Here is an 18,815-nt window from a genome sequence, read left to right as displayed (position 1 = left end):
CCGCTGCTGCTGCGGCGGCGGTGCTGGAGCGGGACCGCCGAGCCCCCTCCCCTCAGGCCGCTCGCAGCGCTGCCGCTACAGTCGCCTCCCTGCAGCCCTACCTAGGCTAAATCTCTCGGTTGTTTGGCAATTAAGCGGGGCGCATCGGCAAGGAGTGAGCTGAGGGGGGTAGGCGCCCCGGCGGGGCCCCGCCGGCCGGCCGCCCCCTCCCCTCCTCTGGCCGGGCCGCCCCCTACCTCAGCCGCAGCGCGGGGCCCGTCCGTCTTACCTGTCGGAAAGCAAGCCCTGTTTCTGAAGGGAAGAGCAGAAATTCCCAAGGGGCGGTACGTGCTGAGAGGGGTGGGGTGTGAACTGCTGGGGAAGGTATCTGGGGAGAAAGGGAGGAAAAAAAAAAAAAATAATAGCGTGCAACCTCTTTTCCTGGAGGAGACAGGGAACAGCTGTCAGGCAGCAAGCCCCAGTGTGTAACTCGGCCCAGCCTCCACGTAAGAAGAGTAAAGATACTGAAGGACTCTGCTGTCTGTTGAGGTACTGCCAGCGCACCACAAACTAACCTATTTTAGGTCAGGCTTTGCAAATGTACAGCACTGCAATTGAAACAGTTAATTTATCATCCCAAAGCAAAACTTTTAAGGAGAGACATTATAAAGTAAAACATTTCTCCTAGAAGTGCTTTTAAAGAGCATACATGTTTGCATTTACAGTCATATAAGTTACATTAATTGTTAATTAATGTACTTCTCTAAAAAGAGCCTCCAGCAAAACTCTTTCAGCCTTATTTGGAATTTCTCTACAGAAGGAGGTTTATTCCGATAGAAACCAGGGCTCGAGTTCAGGTGAAGTCACATTAACCTCATAGATGCATAGCAAGGGCAAGGAAAAAAATAGCAGTACTGTTGGGCTTGCCTCTCCTAAGCACCCAAAAAAAAATAATATACAAAGTCTTTAGCTACTGGTGCCGTCCAGGAAGAGGTGTGGTTGCCAAGTAATAGGAGATTGAAATGGACATGGCAACCAGCGGCTCTAGAAGGCTTAAACAGAAATTTCCATGTCTGGCAGGGGTTTGGACCAGATGATCTTTAGAGGTCCCTTTCCACCCCTATCATTCTGTGATTCTACAACACTGTGATTCAGTACTTTATTCCCATATGTTCTAGAAATTATCCACTTACTCCAGTGTAATAATACCTTCCATTTCAAGAAAGATTAAACTAAACTTTTTTAGCACTCTTACAAGGCAAACCACGTGGAGATTTCAAACCTTCTACTAGGAAAAGCGCTTATTCTCTTTCTCTTCCCCATTGCCATGGGCTCAGACCTACCAAAAAAACCCCAGAACAACAAATCCAGGCCAAGAAGGTATCTACCAAGGACAAAAGTTATGAATGTGAATCATTCTTTTTTCAAATTCTTACAGAGTACCTTTTCTCTTGAGTGTCACATTTAAACTGAAGGAGTCCTCTGATGTGCGTACAAAGTTTACATGACTTTAACAGGAATCATACCTATGTATCTGACTGCAAAAGTTGGTCCAGGAGAAAGAAATAAAGCAGTCTGTACAATAAATATTCAGATGGCTTAAGACTAAGCATATCCATGTAGTATGGTAAACAGTAGTACAGATTTTGGCAAAATACGCGAGAGGAGCTTAAAATACTGTAGTGTAAAATATGAATAAGAACATGCCATGAGAAGCTTAAAAAGAAACAGGGAAAGAAAAGAGGGATAACCACCTCCAGAAGAGGTAGTTTTGATAGAAGACTGTAACGTTTTAAACTTCTTTTAAAAAAGTAGAAGGATCAAGGATTGTAATCATGGAACAAATGAACACAGATATGCAGGAACGCAAGCCAAATTTCAGATAGTTAAACAGTGTAGCATATGCAAAGAAATACAATAATTACAAGAAAGAAAAAGAAAAGCAAACAAGGAAACGAAGCAAAGAAACTCAAACATTACAGCACTAAAGTTGAACGGGAAAAAAATTGAACAAACTTACTAAAATAAACTGAAAATTATTAGCATTCTTCCTGAGGTTGATCTGGTTTGTGTTTAGTGGTTGGGTTTACAATAGATTTAACATGTGAACATCCAGGTATTAGACTTTTATTTGTCCAGGCATATAATCAAATCTTACATTTTCACCATCTGAAGTGTTTTCTGCCTCTATAAAAAGCAGCCTGAGGAGCGATTAGAAAGAGCATGAGACCCAGTGCCACCAGGGCTTAGAGCGGGCTGAGTTAGTGACAGTAACTATTATCTCGAGATACCAGGCAAATCTGTCTAGTGGTTGAAGGCTTGGGAACTCCCTTTCATCCAGTGGGTCTGTCACACAGGCAGAGTAATCTCAGTTTCACAGACTTCAGTTTCCTCATAGTTAAAAATGGGGTGAATGATACTGAATGACCATCTTTTAGAAGAGTTTTAATAGCGACTGCTGAAAAGAAGCATGTAGAAGTTAAACCTATCCTTTCTTTGTTGTGCAGTTTGCTATGATGTGCAGTATGCGTGTATTCCCAGTTCTATGTAACTGTGATTGCTTGGGGGGTCTCAAAAAGTATAAAATGCTTTAAGTGACATCGTATAACCTTAATTATATCTTTAGTACATGAGATACCTGTAAGCCTCAGAAGAATGAGTAGCAAGAATTAGGAGCATAATGCTGGCTGGAAAAAGACAAAATGTATAGACACATTTTATTATGGAATTTTGAGTATCAAATATTCCCTTGCTCCTCAAGACAAAGATTGCTATAGACAAACCTTGCCATTTTATCCAGGGTTATTCAACCTGAGCCACATTCAAAGCATTGTGCTTCTGCATGTTATTTTTCTATACGCTATAAATTATTCTCTTATTCCCCCATAAAAAAATTGTTGTGGTTTTTTTTTTTTGAGTAAGAGAACGTTGCATAGGAAAAATTTAACTAAAGCTAGTTACAAAGGAAGTGCAACATACAGATGCCATGAAGAAAGCAGCTTGAACAAATCAAACAATAGCAACCTAGAAGAGAAGTGCTCCAAATAAGGAATATGTTATTTGTATGATAGTGCATAAACTATTTATATTTTATATTTCATATTTCAGCTGAAAGACTTTGTATTTCTCCATGTCACTGAAGTGATCAGAGGGGTGGAAGTGTAAATTAGAGTTTGTTTAGGTTTTTTCATGCATTGTAGAATTCAAATTGCATACATTACTTTACAAAAATAGGACATCTTCTATATGAAGCTGTTAAAGCAATAAACTTGTTTTGCTGGAATGGAAACCATAGCACAGTCTGTTCACATTAATTATTTTTGTTCTTTTATCCTGAACAAACTCTTAACTTTTTATTTGATTCATATCCAACTAAATGTGGTTGATACTGAGCTGGCAATGGTGCGTACCTTTCTTCTCTCTGTTCAGCATCTCTTCAGCCAAATTGTGAACCTACATCTTGGGAGTTTTTCTTTTCCTTGTGAAAATAACACCTGACTCCCATAGGCACAACCCAAAAGGCACGTCCTTCCAAAAGCTTCAGTCTCTATAATCAGTCATAGATTAAGCAGGTAGTGACTTCATTACTTCCCTGGAAAGGCTGGATTCTGGAACCAGATCCATCTAACCAATTCCGGAGAACTTGGGGAAGTCAGTCAGGCTCTGAGACAGGGCTCTGTATCTGCAGGTTCTAACCCCCAAGGATCTTCTTCAGTAAATCTTTGTCTCCATGTAAAGTCAAGTCATGTACTTTATGATACAGAATAGATGGTCTGATAGAAACCTCATATATGCTGTTGTTACTTCATGCTTCAGTATCTATTTTTAAATTCAATTCAATTTATTCATTTGCAGGGTCAAGCCAATTTAAGTGCCTTAAAGATAGTTACCAAGAGCTATCATGCAAAGTTTCTTTTGTTATGTTTTACACACACAGGCGTGCACACCCCATGAGACACACTGCCTAAGGTAAATACGTTGTGCCATGGTTGCCTCCACAGTACTGCAAACAAGTTTTGCCTTAGCTGTTGGCCACTGCATTCTGTATATAATTTTAAGTTACTTTCTTTATTTTCCCCCTTTCTTTCTTCTTTTTTACTGCTTTAACACTTTCATTTAAGAAGCATTTTTCTCTAAAAAAACATACACAATTCCTTGTAATGTCAAGGACTACAATCCTCTACAGATTTTTGTATTCTACCACAATCAGTTCCATCACTAATAGCGTCTCTAATCCATCTATTAGGTATTCATACTTATATGGTTCTTGGGTTATCTTTATATAAACTTAACAAGAGAAATATTTGATGAAAACGTCAATTGCAATAAATTTTCAATACAAGTTTGTGTGGGAACACTTTGGAGAAAAATTCAAACAGATTTTCCTTAAGCCTTACCGTATTAAATAAGTTATTCTGAGAGCAGCTCTATAAACAGTATGCAATAATCTCTTACTGAAAAAAAAAATAAGTTATGTTAGCCTTTTTTCACTGATAATCTTACATGAAACATTCTTAAAGTTTTCAAAAAACTCTCTATCGGTTTTCAGTCCTCCATATGCTCCTACTGTAATTTATGGTATAGATATCCAGTGTCTCTGGGCTCGTTGTGTGCAGTGCAGTAGAGAATTTCTGCTTCTCTAATTTCAGTGCAATGCAATTTGCTTCTAGGAAAATTTAGAGGCACTGCACTACCCCATCCAGTTCTCTCAGACTCTTCTCCAGACAGGAGGAGTTAAGTTGCTTTCCTGAATTTTAGATACTCATTTGCAGTACTTATTGCCAAGATTTAATTTTCTTCTAGTGGGAAAAGAAGTTGTGACACATAAGAATGCGGGTCATAACTTTGAAACCTGAGATGTAAAGCGCAGGTCCTGCTTACGGACAATTGTCCTTGCTGCATGACTCAGCCCGTGTCCATTGGCTTATTTGCTCTTACGGACCTCGGCTACCCATTTGCAAATGCAGTAGAAGCAGACTGAAAAAAAATAAAGGAATAAAAACATCACTAAAACCATGTGGTTTCAAAGCAATGTCTGTTAAACTCTCTCTGATGAGCATACTTGTATTGTATTAGGTAATTTTTTCCCCTATTTTTTTTCCCCTGTAACTGGAAGTTTATCGGAGGGATAGCAGTTAGATTCCCAATAGAAGGATCGAGAATCTGGGTAAGATTCCTTTCATCACAGACAGAATTTAGGAAGCTTCGACAAGGAGCGTAAGACAGACATACTAAGTCAACTGGTATAGCACCATACACTGAGAATGTCAAAGCATAAAAATCATTGTAGAATAATGTTTTATAAGTTTAACGTGGAGATGCTGAACTGATGGGTGCCACCTGCGCACTGAATAAATACTCAATCTGAATAAGCATTATTGGAGCTCCAATGGGAGGGGGAATAATCTAGGCTTTAATTTGTTGCTATTTGAACAGTTGTTTCTCTTTCATAGACAATAAATACAGCACTTTGATTTATACATGTATTCTATTTTTGAAACCTAACCAAACTGGTTTATTGGGTTTATTTTGACTTTCTGAAAAAGTCTAACCACAATAAAATCTATTCAGAGCTAGGTACTACAGTTTAAAAATAACAAAGCATAAATAGCTCTTTCCTGACAAACATTTTTAGAACCTAGCCTGAATATGTAATTGCTCAGCTGCAGAAGATTTTTTTTTATTATTATAGCTGATAGAGAGCTACATAAAGAGACTGATCATCTGATTTGGCATGACCTCAAGCTATGCATTATTTTTCCTGTGTACAGACAATTTCTTGTGTGTGGTAACTGAACTGCATTCAATACTTAGTTTCTCTAGAAGTTATTAATTGTAATAAAGTACGTTGACAGCAAAATTTTAGTTCTCTAGGAAGAATCACAAATACTGAATCAGTAGCGATAGGGTAAAATAAGATGTGTTTACATACGCATATGTATCTGACTATCTGAGTGTGTGCTTATGTTCAAAACAAATGGAGAGATGATAGGCAACAAAAGAAAAAAATTATACTTCCCTTTATCTTTTCATAAATCCTATTGTGTTTCTTCATAAAAAAGACCCTTTTTTTTTTTTTTTTTAATAGTTTTGACAGGGAACCTAGGCTTGTTGTCATGTGTTTGTATTGTGTACAGAAACATGCACTTTGGTTCTTTTTGTCGTCACAGTCAGCTTTTATCGAAGGTAGATTCTAAGAGACAAGGGAATCAAAAGCAGTCTAGCCAGCGCATCTATCCAAGCTGCTCTCTAGCACTGCTATTCCCAGATAAAGCCAGACTCATTAGAATATAGGTATAAGGTTATAAATACCTGGCATTATTCAGAAGGTTCAATGTATCTGTCAAGACGACAAAAGTCCCTTTTAGACACATACATACATTCACGTACTAAGAAACGGAACTCTCTTTTACTGGATTCTGTTACAAAAAGCTATGCAAAAGTAAGAAAAAAGAGAAGTATTTGGCTTTCAACACAAGCCTATTTATCCATTGTCTTTCAAGTTCATCTCAAACATTCAGATAAACAAAGATGGGTGATCAAAGGCATACATTATGCTTGGCAATATGGCTATGCTTTAGCTAGCCTTTGATACTTTGTACCTCAATGTCATATGTAGCACATTGTGTTAGAAGGGTATGACAATTAAAAATTATATGACAACAGTGAAAGATTTTTATTATTAAGCTGATTGAGCTTGGTAGCCGTAAAAGTTCGTAACAGATGTGTATAAAGCGTGCTAGTATGTAGTATTTCAGGGCTAGGCTAAGGTGTGTTGGTGAAAATTTCAGTATGTGCTAATGGACCACGTCTCTATTACAGGTACCAGCATTATTCCTGTCAGCAGCAGAACGCATCACTAGATTTCAGCATGTGAAGCTCTGTAGACTGATACACCAGTGTAGGTATGCTATTTAAAAAAAAAAAAAAAAACAACCAAAGAATGCATATGTATATGGCTAATTTAGTCTCTGATTATAAAGGTGGAGGATGTTTCTGACAGATATTTGTAGTATGTTAAGGCTGCTTTGTTGTTACACATTCATTTCTGTTAGACTGCACAGTGGTGACTGAATTGATTATATCCATCAGGATATGCTTTTCCTCCAATAGAAAAGTCAATTTAATTATGCTTAAAGCTTCTAATACAAGATTACATTCATTTTAGTCTTATTTAAGAACTTTTTTTTAATTTCATTTTGCAAGATAATAAAACCCCAAAACAATGCTATGAGCAAAACAACTAAATTACTTGAGCAGTAATTAGCAAAGACATCAGGTCAAAGGAATGCAAACATACAAGTCTATTGCTATGCCTCACTGCAAAACTCTAGTATGCTGTGTTAGTAGATTTGTTAAATCTTTCAGCAATTGCAGAGAAATGAGTATCGACATGTCTGGTTATACCTGAGTAATTTGAATACTTCCAAGATGTATATCTAATACTCAGATGTATTCAGATTAATTTATTCAGACATTCCTTAAGTTCAAACTTATTTCTGGTGGAGACAGAAGCTTTCTATTAGCGACAAATTATGTAAGCCTTTCTTCTGCATTTCACTTAAACAGAACAGTGACATAACAACTTGAGTAACTGCTAAAACATTGTTGCTGAGACACCAATTTAATTGACAGTAAGGCCGAATAAAAAGAGAGCAAAATCTTTTGGGGGGACTAAAGCCCTGTTTTAAATAAAGTAGATGTTGCTAACATCTTTGTGCGTTGGAATATCCTGGTTCTATGTTCACATGCTAACCTTCAGACAGGAAATGAAAAAATAAAAGGGGTATTTTTTCCCTAATTATATATCAAGTTGACAGAGGAAAAGGAATAGCAAATTCCTATTGCCAGTATATAATATGTATTTACTTACAATTCCAACTTGTGGGTTCATGACTTCAACATACCACCATTTTATTTCTTTTATATATGCGCCATGCTATTACCTTAATTCTAAACTGGGTATTATTGTAAGTATTATAGGGTCAGTGGTGCTTTGTGATAGTTCTGTAATTGAAGTAAAGTTAAATCTTTCCTGAGGCGAGTAGAGTGAAACTCAAAAGCATTATTGCTATCTGAGGAGGATCAATTGCTGAGACATCCCCCAGGACATACTTGACAGATACACCTCTTTTAAGACTGTCTTTTGAAAAAAAGGATTTTTTTTTTCTCCTCTTGTGAAGGCCATACAGTGAATAAGAAATGGTATAACCAAAGATAGCTTATGTTGATGCATGCAGTCTTCAAAAGCTTTGACTCAGCACTCTCTGGGTATATTATCTGACTTTTTGTAGCTTTCAGGATCAGAGACTTCAAAATTAGGTATTTTAACTAAATATTTAGGTGAAACATTCAGTACAAAGCAATAAAGTTATTTCCCCAAGTAGTGGATTTTGATTTATCAAGTTTTCAAGTAGGGTCATGCTCTTAGCTGACAAGAATGCAAGCAAAATTATTTGCTGGTTTTTTCCTCCCTAGGCTCCTTCAGCATTTGATAACATACAGTTAACTATGCTTATTCTTAAATATGGATTGGTGATTATACAGACAGTTTTGTTCAAAAATAAATATTGAATATTTTTATAAGCAAGTTGCCAGAATATTTGAAACACAGAATACTGTATTAATTTATACTATATTTAATTTATAGTAATATATGTATTTCACACCTGGTTTGTTTAGCTCTAGGAGAGTTCAGGATATTTCAATTGAAACAAAGGTCTAACCTCAGATTTTTAGTGCTATCATAGTAAAGCATATTACTGAGATTGTTTAGTTTTACAACTTTATGTATAATTACTACACTTCACCCTGTAACCTCTACAATTGCACTTTCCTACTCATCTTCACGTAGCTCAGAGAGATGTAGGAAGGCAAGATTTAGCATAGAGTTTTGAGATGGGAGTTAAAAAAAAAACCCAAACCACACAACAACAAAAAACAAAAGCAAACCAAACGCAACCTTAGAACACATAAGGATTAAAAAACCAAACAAAACAAAAAAAAAAAAAAAAACCAACCCCACACACACAACCCAAAACACACAAATTACCTGTCAGTACCAGACAGGTTTAAAATTTACTAAATTTAGTAAACTCTCTATTAGTAAATTGACTACAAGAAAGAAAAAATCATTTCTTCCAGATGCATCTGGCATTCTGCTTTCCTTCTGGATTCTCTCCAAGGTGGGCCATTACTTTTATATGCACAAATATGTAACGATGTGTGCCAAGCCTTAGTACAATTATATTTTCATTTGAACACACCTTAGAGCAGTCTAGAGTATTTAAACTTTATCAATGCAAAGCTTTAGCACCAGGCACTACCACAACTGCGACAATTTGTCCTTGCAATATTCCAAGTGGTGAAATCTGATATTACAGTATATCCCAATTCCACTGGCATCTGGAGGAGAGTAGTGAGCGTTAGTACAGTAAACTCTTAAGTTAAAGACATTGAGTTATTGTGCATATGTGTGAGCTAATATTTTATATTTAAAACATGGGATTTAAGAAGCTTTAATTTACCAAAATGAGTGAGAGATGGCAGTTAGTTCATAGGTTTGAAAATTACAATGAAACCTCACATTGAGGTAAGCAAAAGATAAAACAGACCTATTCATGAAGAATTTCCATTTCTGTAGCAATCCTAGGAAGTCTTTAAATATGGGTAAGAAATAGGATCTATTCTCATATTTGTTCATATATTATTATTAATTATTCTTACATTTGTTCATATAACAGATCATAGAGCTATTTAGTTTAATGCAGGTCATGCAATTCACTTGAGTGTTTAACTTAAACATGTGGACAATGCTAGTTTCTCTTAGGAATAGGAAATAGACTCAAGTGATTAGAAGTCTTCTGGTTACTTTTCCTGGTAGCTTTTTGTTGCTTGTTTTTGTAGGAAGTTAGGAATTCTCTGAGGAAACTTCAAGATGTTTATATGGCTTTGTGAGCAATGGAAAGAATTTACAAAATACACTACTGCTGCATAGTGATATGGAACAATAAATATTAAAAGAGTCAAGAAGTAAGGATCACTAAGACTCCCTTTTTATAAAATAGCTTTTCCTAGAGGAAAGGGGAACTGCTGTAGAACAACTTATATGACAGATGGTGCTTGCCAAGGAAGCCTACCTTGGAATTTGGCAAAAAGCCAGTATGTTTTAATTACCTTTACTTTGCAGGTCAAGTTCCTGGTAAGAAAGTGCTACTTGGAAGTAGCTAGTACTGTAGAATGTACTGTAGAATTTGATAATCCTGAGTAAATTCAATTGTTCTGCTGGGCCAGAAACGTAAGCAGTCTTTCAAAAAAACAAAAACAAACAAAAAACCAAAAAAACAACCCATACTGAAAATAATGTTTTATAAAAGAAGACTTGACAAGGATATAAAATGCTAGGTAGCCAAAGTTGAGCAGTATTATAAATAATTGTTTCTGTAGGTTATGAAAAATAACAGTTATATCTTATGAAAAGAGGTAGTTTTCACATTGAATGCTGCATTCCTCATTCAAGGAAAAGAAAAAAATAACGGTTTCAAGAAAACATTTTTCATAGAAGGAGAGAATATAGAATTATTCTTTTGCAATAACTTAATGCAGTAGAAAACTTTCAAAGCAATAAGCCATACAAATACTATTCTTACCACAACTATTTACTACAAGACATAACACCTTTGGTCTTCATTAGCATTTCAGAATAAATGAATGTCATTATGAATGTCAGTATGTCATACTGAAGCGGTTGTTGATATGCTATATAGTTGCTTGCAGTTACACTAGCATCTATCTTCAAATGGTCTAAACTGCTTTATTTTTAAGCTTAACCTGAACTTGTTATTCTGATTTCCCATTGATATTACAAAAGGTAAACAAACAGCAAAAAGGCTACTGTTATCAGACAGCCTTAATCACTGTCCGCCTTCATACCTTTCTCTCTTCCCCCACCTTCGCTACTGCCATCAGTTCCAAAGTTGTTGCATCACCTGCCCTGCATTAGGTCTGTGCCACCCAGTATGCTTTCCCACCGAGAATGCCAGCTGCATTTATCTCTTTATAATTAAGAGGTTGCAGGGGACTTTTCAATTCATGGAAGCTATAGAATTAGGCTAAAAATAGTTTTACAGGTTATCCTTAATAGAATTAGACACTATCAGGTAGATTTGACTGCGTCAGTCTCTATATCTCATTAGAGAACTTTTCATTTTTTGGCTTAGTTTCCCAACGCAAGCTTTCACTTTGGGCATAAGCAGTATGAATTCTAACCTGCATAACAGTCACACATAATGTGCTCAAAGCCAGTCACAGGTCTGATAATGCAGCCAAGCAGTTAATGGTTTTTGTCTAGGGTTAAAGCTTCACACTTCATCAGAGCATTTGGGCTACGTTCCTGACTGTCACATGAAGAAAAAGCGTGGATTTGGTTAAGTTCTCTGTACCTCGTGTTTCTCCTCTGTAAAGAGAAAGTAGGAGCACTGCTATGCTCTAGGGCTTAGGTGCCATTTCACAATATATGTAACACAGTCTAATTATACACACTGCTGCCAAAGGGACAGTCCCTTTTTCCCCTTTCAGCCCCAGCTGGACATTCCTGCCCCTTCTCTCACACTGGATCTAGCAGTCATAACGCTGCACGGTGAGTCAGATTTTTATGTTTTCATGACTGATCTCCCAGTCCCAGCACTTCTTCATCAATGCAAGGGAAGGAGCAGGAAGGCTCAACTCGTTGATGAGGTGTGCGGAGACTGGAATCTCCCCATTCGGCGACAGTCCACAGATCCAATTATTTGGTTTGTGAAACTGCTGCCTGAGTAGCTAGAAACTGTGATCTGTGAAAGAGTATCTTTTTGCATATGCAAAGTATATCTCAAAGGCTATACCTTCTCGCTCATCTGTTTGTCCCACTGACAAAAACAGCCATATTATTATATACAATCAGACCTGAAGTTGCTACATTAAGGAGGTTTTGTCTATTGTTCATAAATTCCACATATGTTATTTTACCTTTTACACTATAGGTATTGTCTGGTTTGAAAAAAGGCCACGACTTCTTCAAAAGATTATTAAAAAGAACATAGGAGTAAATAGGAAGGCAAGAAGGTTTGCTGAGAAACAGAATTATTCACAATAGTTGAGACTAAAACACATAACGTTGGAAAAACACAGTATTAGATTATGAAATAGTGGATTAAATCTTACGCAAGTGAACACAAAGCAACAGTCTAGGAAAAGACAGCCTACATCATACGTAAACAGTAAGGGGTTCTGGTTTAGCTCTTGTCAACCAGATAAAGAGACATGAGATTTAGTGTGAATAGCTCCCTAAAAATGCCAGCTCAGTGCTCAGCAATGGTTAAGACAAGAAACAATGTTAGGAATTCAGGATGAGAGCTGAGAACAAGCCAGAAGAGAGTACTTTTTGCATTGCATAAATCAAGGATGTACCCACATTTTGAACACAGCGTGCAGATCTGCTCCTGTGCCAGAATATATGTTTAATAAAACTAAATGAGGAACAGACAAGGGCAACAGGGATTTTGAGAGATATAAACCAGCTTCTACACAATAAGCAACTAACTAGATTAGGGCTCCTCAACTGGGAAAGGACGACAGAAAAATAAAGTTACTTTTTTAAGACAAGTACCTCTCATATGCCGATATAGTCATCTCCTAGGGACTAAAAAGATAGATTTGAGTAAGAATTAGGGAAAGTCAGGAGATAGGTACTCTGGTGCGTGTTTGTAGGCATTTCCTACCCTAGGTTCTCACAGTGCTTCACAACCCACAGTGAGTCTAGTGATAACGCTGAAAACAAACAAACAAAAATATATCTTTTTCCCACACTAGGGCCTCCCATGTTATAGCAATCAATGTAAGGTTTCCCTGAATTAGAGGCCAGCTTTCTATTTCTGTGCATTTGAAAGTCTTTTCTAGTTTTATGCTTTCTGTAAATTGCCTTTTGGGTTTTGTGTTCACCTTACTAGGATTTTATATTTAAAATACCAGAGCCATGTGCTTTTAAATTCTCACTTAGAAGCAACTTCTGCAGTTTATCCTTCTTAGGTTTAGAGGGAAAGATCCTTTCAGCTCTTTTTTTTTTTTTTAATTAATGTCAGTTGATTATGTTGAGTCTCTAGAGTAGCATCTTTAAACTCTAAACCACCTGCAAGCATTTTATACTTTCAGCTGTTACTTCAAAATGAAGAGAGATTGATTTGTGTAAGGTCACATGATGGATTAGTGGGGGAGAATGGGAACAAAATTGAGAGGCAAATGCTGGCAATCCGTTGTTTCAATATCCAACTATACAGTTTCTCCCCTATAATTCTTATTGTATAACAAAAATCATCTTCACTTCTTGGCAACAGTTATCCTGTAGTATCACTGGACTGCCAGACACTTACAGCTACATGAGATATGCTAGAGTTGAACAATATTGAAATAGTCTTACCCATCAAATTTCGGTTTTGTATTCTCTCAGTACAGACCACAGTGAAAGCAGAACATGTACCCTATCGACAGGGTACAACTAGACAGTTCCAGAACGAATTTGCAAAGCAAGTGCCTTCCATTTATGTAATGGGACAATTTGACTACCATTTAGAGACAACATCTGTGGACTGAATTAACAGATTTCAGTTTACATGCATCTCTGAAATATTAAAATGCAGATCATAATGTTTTACTGTATGTAGCAAGTACATGACGTGTGACAGAATTACACAGCAAGTTCCCACCAAAAAGGTGTATATACAGTTGTTTTGAAGTTAATTTCTAGTTTTACAAAATGCAGCCAATATTACAAAAATATTATCCAAGTTTGTCACTTTTAAGCGACAGCATCTCAGTTAAGTAATTTCAAGACATTTTCATCCCTTTCCTATTTCTGATCTGTGCTGATCTGATTTTGCTCAATTTCCATCCTGAATGGCTAGTTGATTACTTTCCTCTTAGTCCAATTACTGAAATATCAAATGGGCAGATTTTCTGTGTCCAAGATGTGCCTGAAATACAGGGTTTTGACTAATCCCAGTTTGACCAAGAAGAATAAGTAATCTATCTATTGATACACATTACTGATAGTTTAAGTCTTGTGCATCTCCTTATTTGAAAAGGATTCAGGTCGCAAGATTTAGATTCAGATCTATTCTCTGAATGCTCTACACTTGTCAGAATCTTGATCTGCTAATCAAGGACTGCCTAGGTTTTTTTAGAAAAATTACGTCTCAGATTTAGTGGTGCTCTTGTTCCCTTACAAAATCGTTACAAAATTCTGTTTTGCCTTGATTGACCTTTGTTTAATTAAGTAGGATAAACACACAGCTGTTTCTCCAACACACAGAAACTGGAGGAAAAAAATAGCAATATAACATAAAAATACTTTAAAAAGTTTTTACAGTGAAGCAGAATAACATCCAGTTTAATTTGAAGGGTTAAAAAGCTGTTCTGTATTTACAGAAGTTTTGCAGATAACCTGAAGACCTTTGACAGGTGTATCCTAAAGAAACATCTGGGGTGTTAACTTCTGGAATAAAGATACATAGGGTATATAAAAAGATAGTGGTCTCAGAGTTTTTGTTTATACATAGCACTTTTCTTGGCAACACAAAACAGCATTAAAGTGATCAGCATGTTTTAAAAAAGCAAGTTTAAAGCACACAGGATTGTCATCCGAGACTGCTCACAAAAAATCCCCAACAAAAACACCCAAAAAAAAGAAAAAAAGAGAGGGGAGAAGAAAGAGAAATAATATTTTCCCGTGCAGGTATTCTGGAAAGTATAACAGAGTCCACCCAACATAGTAAACAGAGAGTTTACAGAAAAGCCAGGCTCAAAAGAGAAGTAAAATGAGGAACTCTGCAGTCAAAAAATACAGAAGCTTACTAACTAAATAGATGTTCAGTGGTAAAAATTATCATCCTGATTCTAGGAACTAAATGATATGACCACAGGCTACAAAAATAGCCACAGAAGCAGTCACATGGAGTGATGTAATGTGAACATGGAATAAATCCTTGCTTTTTTTAAACTGAAAAATATATATTCAGTGAAACTCTAGGAAAAACACAAAGCAACAAAAAGGTTAGCCCTAGTGCACTGAATCAGGTCAAGGGCTGCATTCATCTGCATGCATTTGATGCTTACATCAGTATCCCATGGTAGAAAAGTCTTATACTAACTTTGGCATAACAGTGCAAAGCACTACACAGAAGAAGTGGATAAGACCTTCATTTCTGGAAAAGTTACTTTGCATTAAATGTGTCATAATACAGCCACCTGATTTCTTCTGTTCAAGGACAGAATTAGATATGGGAGTGTTAAGCAACCCCATTATGACATTCTGTTCTCATGAAGGAGGTTCATGACTTCTCAGATACAAAGGATTTTTTGGTCTGTTGCTTTTCTACCATATATTCTTGTAAATAAAGGTACCCAGGAAGTCTGAGATGCAGCCAAGGGCAGTGGATTGCATTTTGGTTTTGCCAGCCTGCGCTCCCACTCCTATAGTAATATGCTCCAGGAAAAGGTTTTCCAAAGTCTGAAGTATTTTGAAGAGATCTTATTCAAAATGTAATCCTAAAACATTTCTAAGGAAGCCAGAAAAAGAAAATAAAACAGCCTTCAATATTTCCATTAGAATATATTGGAAAACACACACCCCAGTGCTGAGCTGTGAATGCTTAGAGAAAATTAATAGCTGTATGCAGTGTGCTAATACACTAATGCAAGCAAAGAGCGTCATTCCATATGCCCCAGTGCATGAGATCATTGGCCAAGTGGCTGGATATTTCAAACCACACGAGAGGAGCATTGCTCCTTCCAGCATGGAATATGGCCAGAAGAGAAAAAAAAGTTTTAGAGTCTCCTTTAGGAAAAAGCAGAACAAAAACGTGGCCCTGCTATGAGCTGCACATGACTTGCCAGGTCCATCTTTTAGACCTGGTCTTGAATTTAAAATAGCCCATAAATAGATTCTGAGTTATCTTCTCTTTCTACTACATCATAACACCATTGTCGAGTTCAGACTCGTGTGGCTTTGGAGCTTGTCATAGCTCCTGGTTGTTGAAGTTCCTCTTATTATCCAGATCCATTAATTCCAGTTTTCTTTTCTTCCAGAGTACTTGAATATTCATGTGTGATGCTTTATGCCATCTAATTCTCTTCACAGTGCTAGGTGTTAGTAAGGAAATAATGTGGTTTTAAGATAAAATGCACAATAAAAATATATACAATATTATAACAAATTTTAGATTTTAATGAGCAACAACTACAAAGGCATTGGATTTAAAGCAGTGAAGGGCTCAAATTGTGTCTCTACCAGAAACTACTTAGTCAAGTCACTTCGGCAAGTAATTGAAATATGCTTAAGCAGATGTTAAATGCTTTACCCGCTCTGACGCTAAGTTAAACACGAGAGAGATTTTCAAGAATGCCAAAATGACTTTGTTAGTGAAAGCACATCAGTTGGGAAAAATTGTGAAGTAGCAAGGCAGTAACAGAGAACATCCATTGTTAGCCACACCCCTGCAGCTTCAACATCATTGAACCAAAACTGTGCGATCACACCAAAAAGAAAAAAAAAAATCCTGTTTAAGGATTAGATCTGTCCCTTGGGGAGAGTTTTTTGGTTTTAGTCCCTCAGCTATCCCCAGAAGATAAGGGGATAGCATATGTCATATTATTGCCACCACCCTCAAGTTTACTTGACCTAGAATTCAAGAGCTCTTTCACACACCCCCATGTCACTCTTTGCTCTGACAGGGGGTTAGTTCTGCTGCCTGTCTTCACCTTATTGTTGCCACTGCTTCTAGTGGTACAGAAAGAAGGAAAGGAGCTTTTCAGAAGAGTTCTGTCCCGTGGAAGACTGAAATCCACAGTGGGGCTGGAACTTCTCATATCCTCACAAGACTGATACCAGCCCTCACCAGATTCATGTGATTCCAGGAAGTCACAGGACTTAGCGACACCGAACTAGAAAGACTAAGGTGAAATTGTCATCTCCTCTGTGAGTTTTGCACATGTCCGTGTACTTGGGCTTTGTCTAAAGGGCTCTGAAGGAGCCATCTGCAGAGCAGCTATAAGCACAGCCCACCTCAGCACCCACACCTACTGCCCTTCTGCAGGCCACTAACTTCTGCATCTTTACCAGAATATGCTCAAAGCAGTACCAAGAGGTTTGAAGCCTCTGGAGGGTAGGCCTTGTTGTAAAGGCAGTCTCAGAAGTCGTCTCTGAGGCCTTAGAGACAGTTTTAGTCTCCAGTTTTCAGTCTTGCGCTTTGTTCTTACTTTACATTTCCATACCTCAGTGAGGAAGGATGAAGCAAAGATAAGCTAAACATCACAAGACTCCTGGGTATTACTGTAATGAGACTCAGTTCTAATATTTTGGAACATATTTGGAAAATGATTTGTTTGTTTGGTAAGGGTCCATAGCCTCCTAATGTCTCAATTTTCTGTCCCTGAAATTGAAAGGGGCGTGCTTCGCTTGTTTGTTCAACACTTTAAACCGTTTATGAGGCATCGACATTGGTTATATGAGGGTCGTACTCATTCATAAGCCAGAATTCCTGCTAGCATTGGACATAACTGGACTATCAACAAGAAAAATATCTCTAATGCCTACTAGTACTGGAAAGCTACAAAACCCCCCCCCCCAAACCAACAAATTGTATTAGTGAAGAGTGAGGCACTGGAAAACAACAACAAAAAAACCCTTTAGCACTTTAAACAGTAAGAAGGATTAAAGAGCATACTAGAATAAAAACCAGAACTATTTACTACATAACAGAACCACATACTACAAGAGTTCCCACTTCAGCCATGAGTCAGCTATATAAGTGTTACTCGACTTCTGGTGGATGAGAGGCAAAGTGTACCGTGGAAGTCAGGCAGGACTAAGCCTCACTGACGTTCCTGGGCCAAGCAGATGTAGGTGTCCATGCACAGTAAATTTCACACATGTAAGAGAAGGTCCCACCTCCGACTAGCACGCTGCTCCTCTATTTGAGGCATCTGCCTCCCTTCTTTGCTACAGGACGTGGGGAACAAAGGGAGAAAAAGACTCTCAGTAACCAGTAGAGAAACTCATCATAGAAGGGCATGCTCTCCAAAAGCATACACATGCATATCCTTTTCCACTAGAAAAAAACAGTTCTGATTTAAGTTGGGTTTTGGTTTTGTTGTTTGTTTGTTTTTGTTGTTTTGGGGATTTTTTTGCATTCTTACCACTCATAGCATTTGTACATTTGTTCCAGACATCTGTAAAATCTCATATATATGTCTGCCTGGGAAGAGTTTCACTAGCACACTTGCAGCATAATCAGTCTGCTTTTGCTGTCCAAAACACAAACAAAATCAAAACAAAGAGTTACTCAGTTCTCAGCATACTGAGATGATGTTACAATATTATGAATATTGCACTTTTCTGGCTAGCAACCCTGTTTTCCCCATGGCCTGTGAAAGGAGGAAGAAAATTAACACTCGGCTCATGCTGCAGTAGTTGCAGAGATCCTCAGTTGCCCCTCTGACGTTATTATATAGAGGCTATTTGGTCCAAAATCCTAAGTGTCTGAGAAGTATCAAATGCAAATGCCATCACAAATGAGCATGTTCCCTAAAGAATAAAGCTGATTACCACTTTGTTTCCAAGCTGTCCTGTGACATGCAGTTTTCTCTTACTTTGACTCATCTAATCTTTAACAGGGAGGACAACTAAACAGTTTTGAGATAAAAATATTCCAGCAGTTCTGGAGAATAGCAAGTAGTATGGCTTACAAATCTTTTTTGAAAATGTACGCAGACTTCCAGTGGGAAGTTTAAAATAAAAAGTTATG

General features: G+C 37.4%; 1 protein-coding gene across 1 annotated transcript in view; it reads right to left on the bottom strand.

The window, feature by feature from the left end:
* RAF1 (Raf-1 proto-oncogene, serine/threonine kinase) overlaps positions 1 to 18,815 on the bottom strand; it is an 80,558-nt gene that overhangs the window by 45,561 nt on the left and 16,182 nt on the right. The gene's annotated exons all lie outside the window — the stretch shown is intronic.

Source organism: Chroicocephalus ridibundus, chromosome 10 (assembly GCF_963924245.1).
Source record: "Chroicocephalus ridibundus chromosome 10, bChrRid1.1, whole genome shotgun sequence".
NCBI lineage: Eukaryota > Metazoa > Chordata > Aves > Charadriiformes > Laridae > Chroicocephalus > Chroicocephalus ridibundus.
This window is presented reverse-complemented; position numbering and strand designations above follow the sequence as displayed.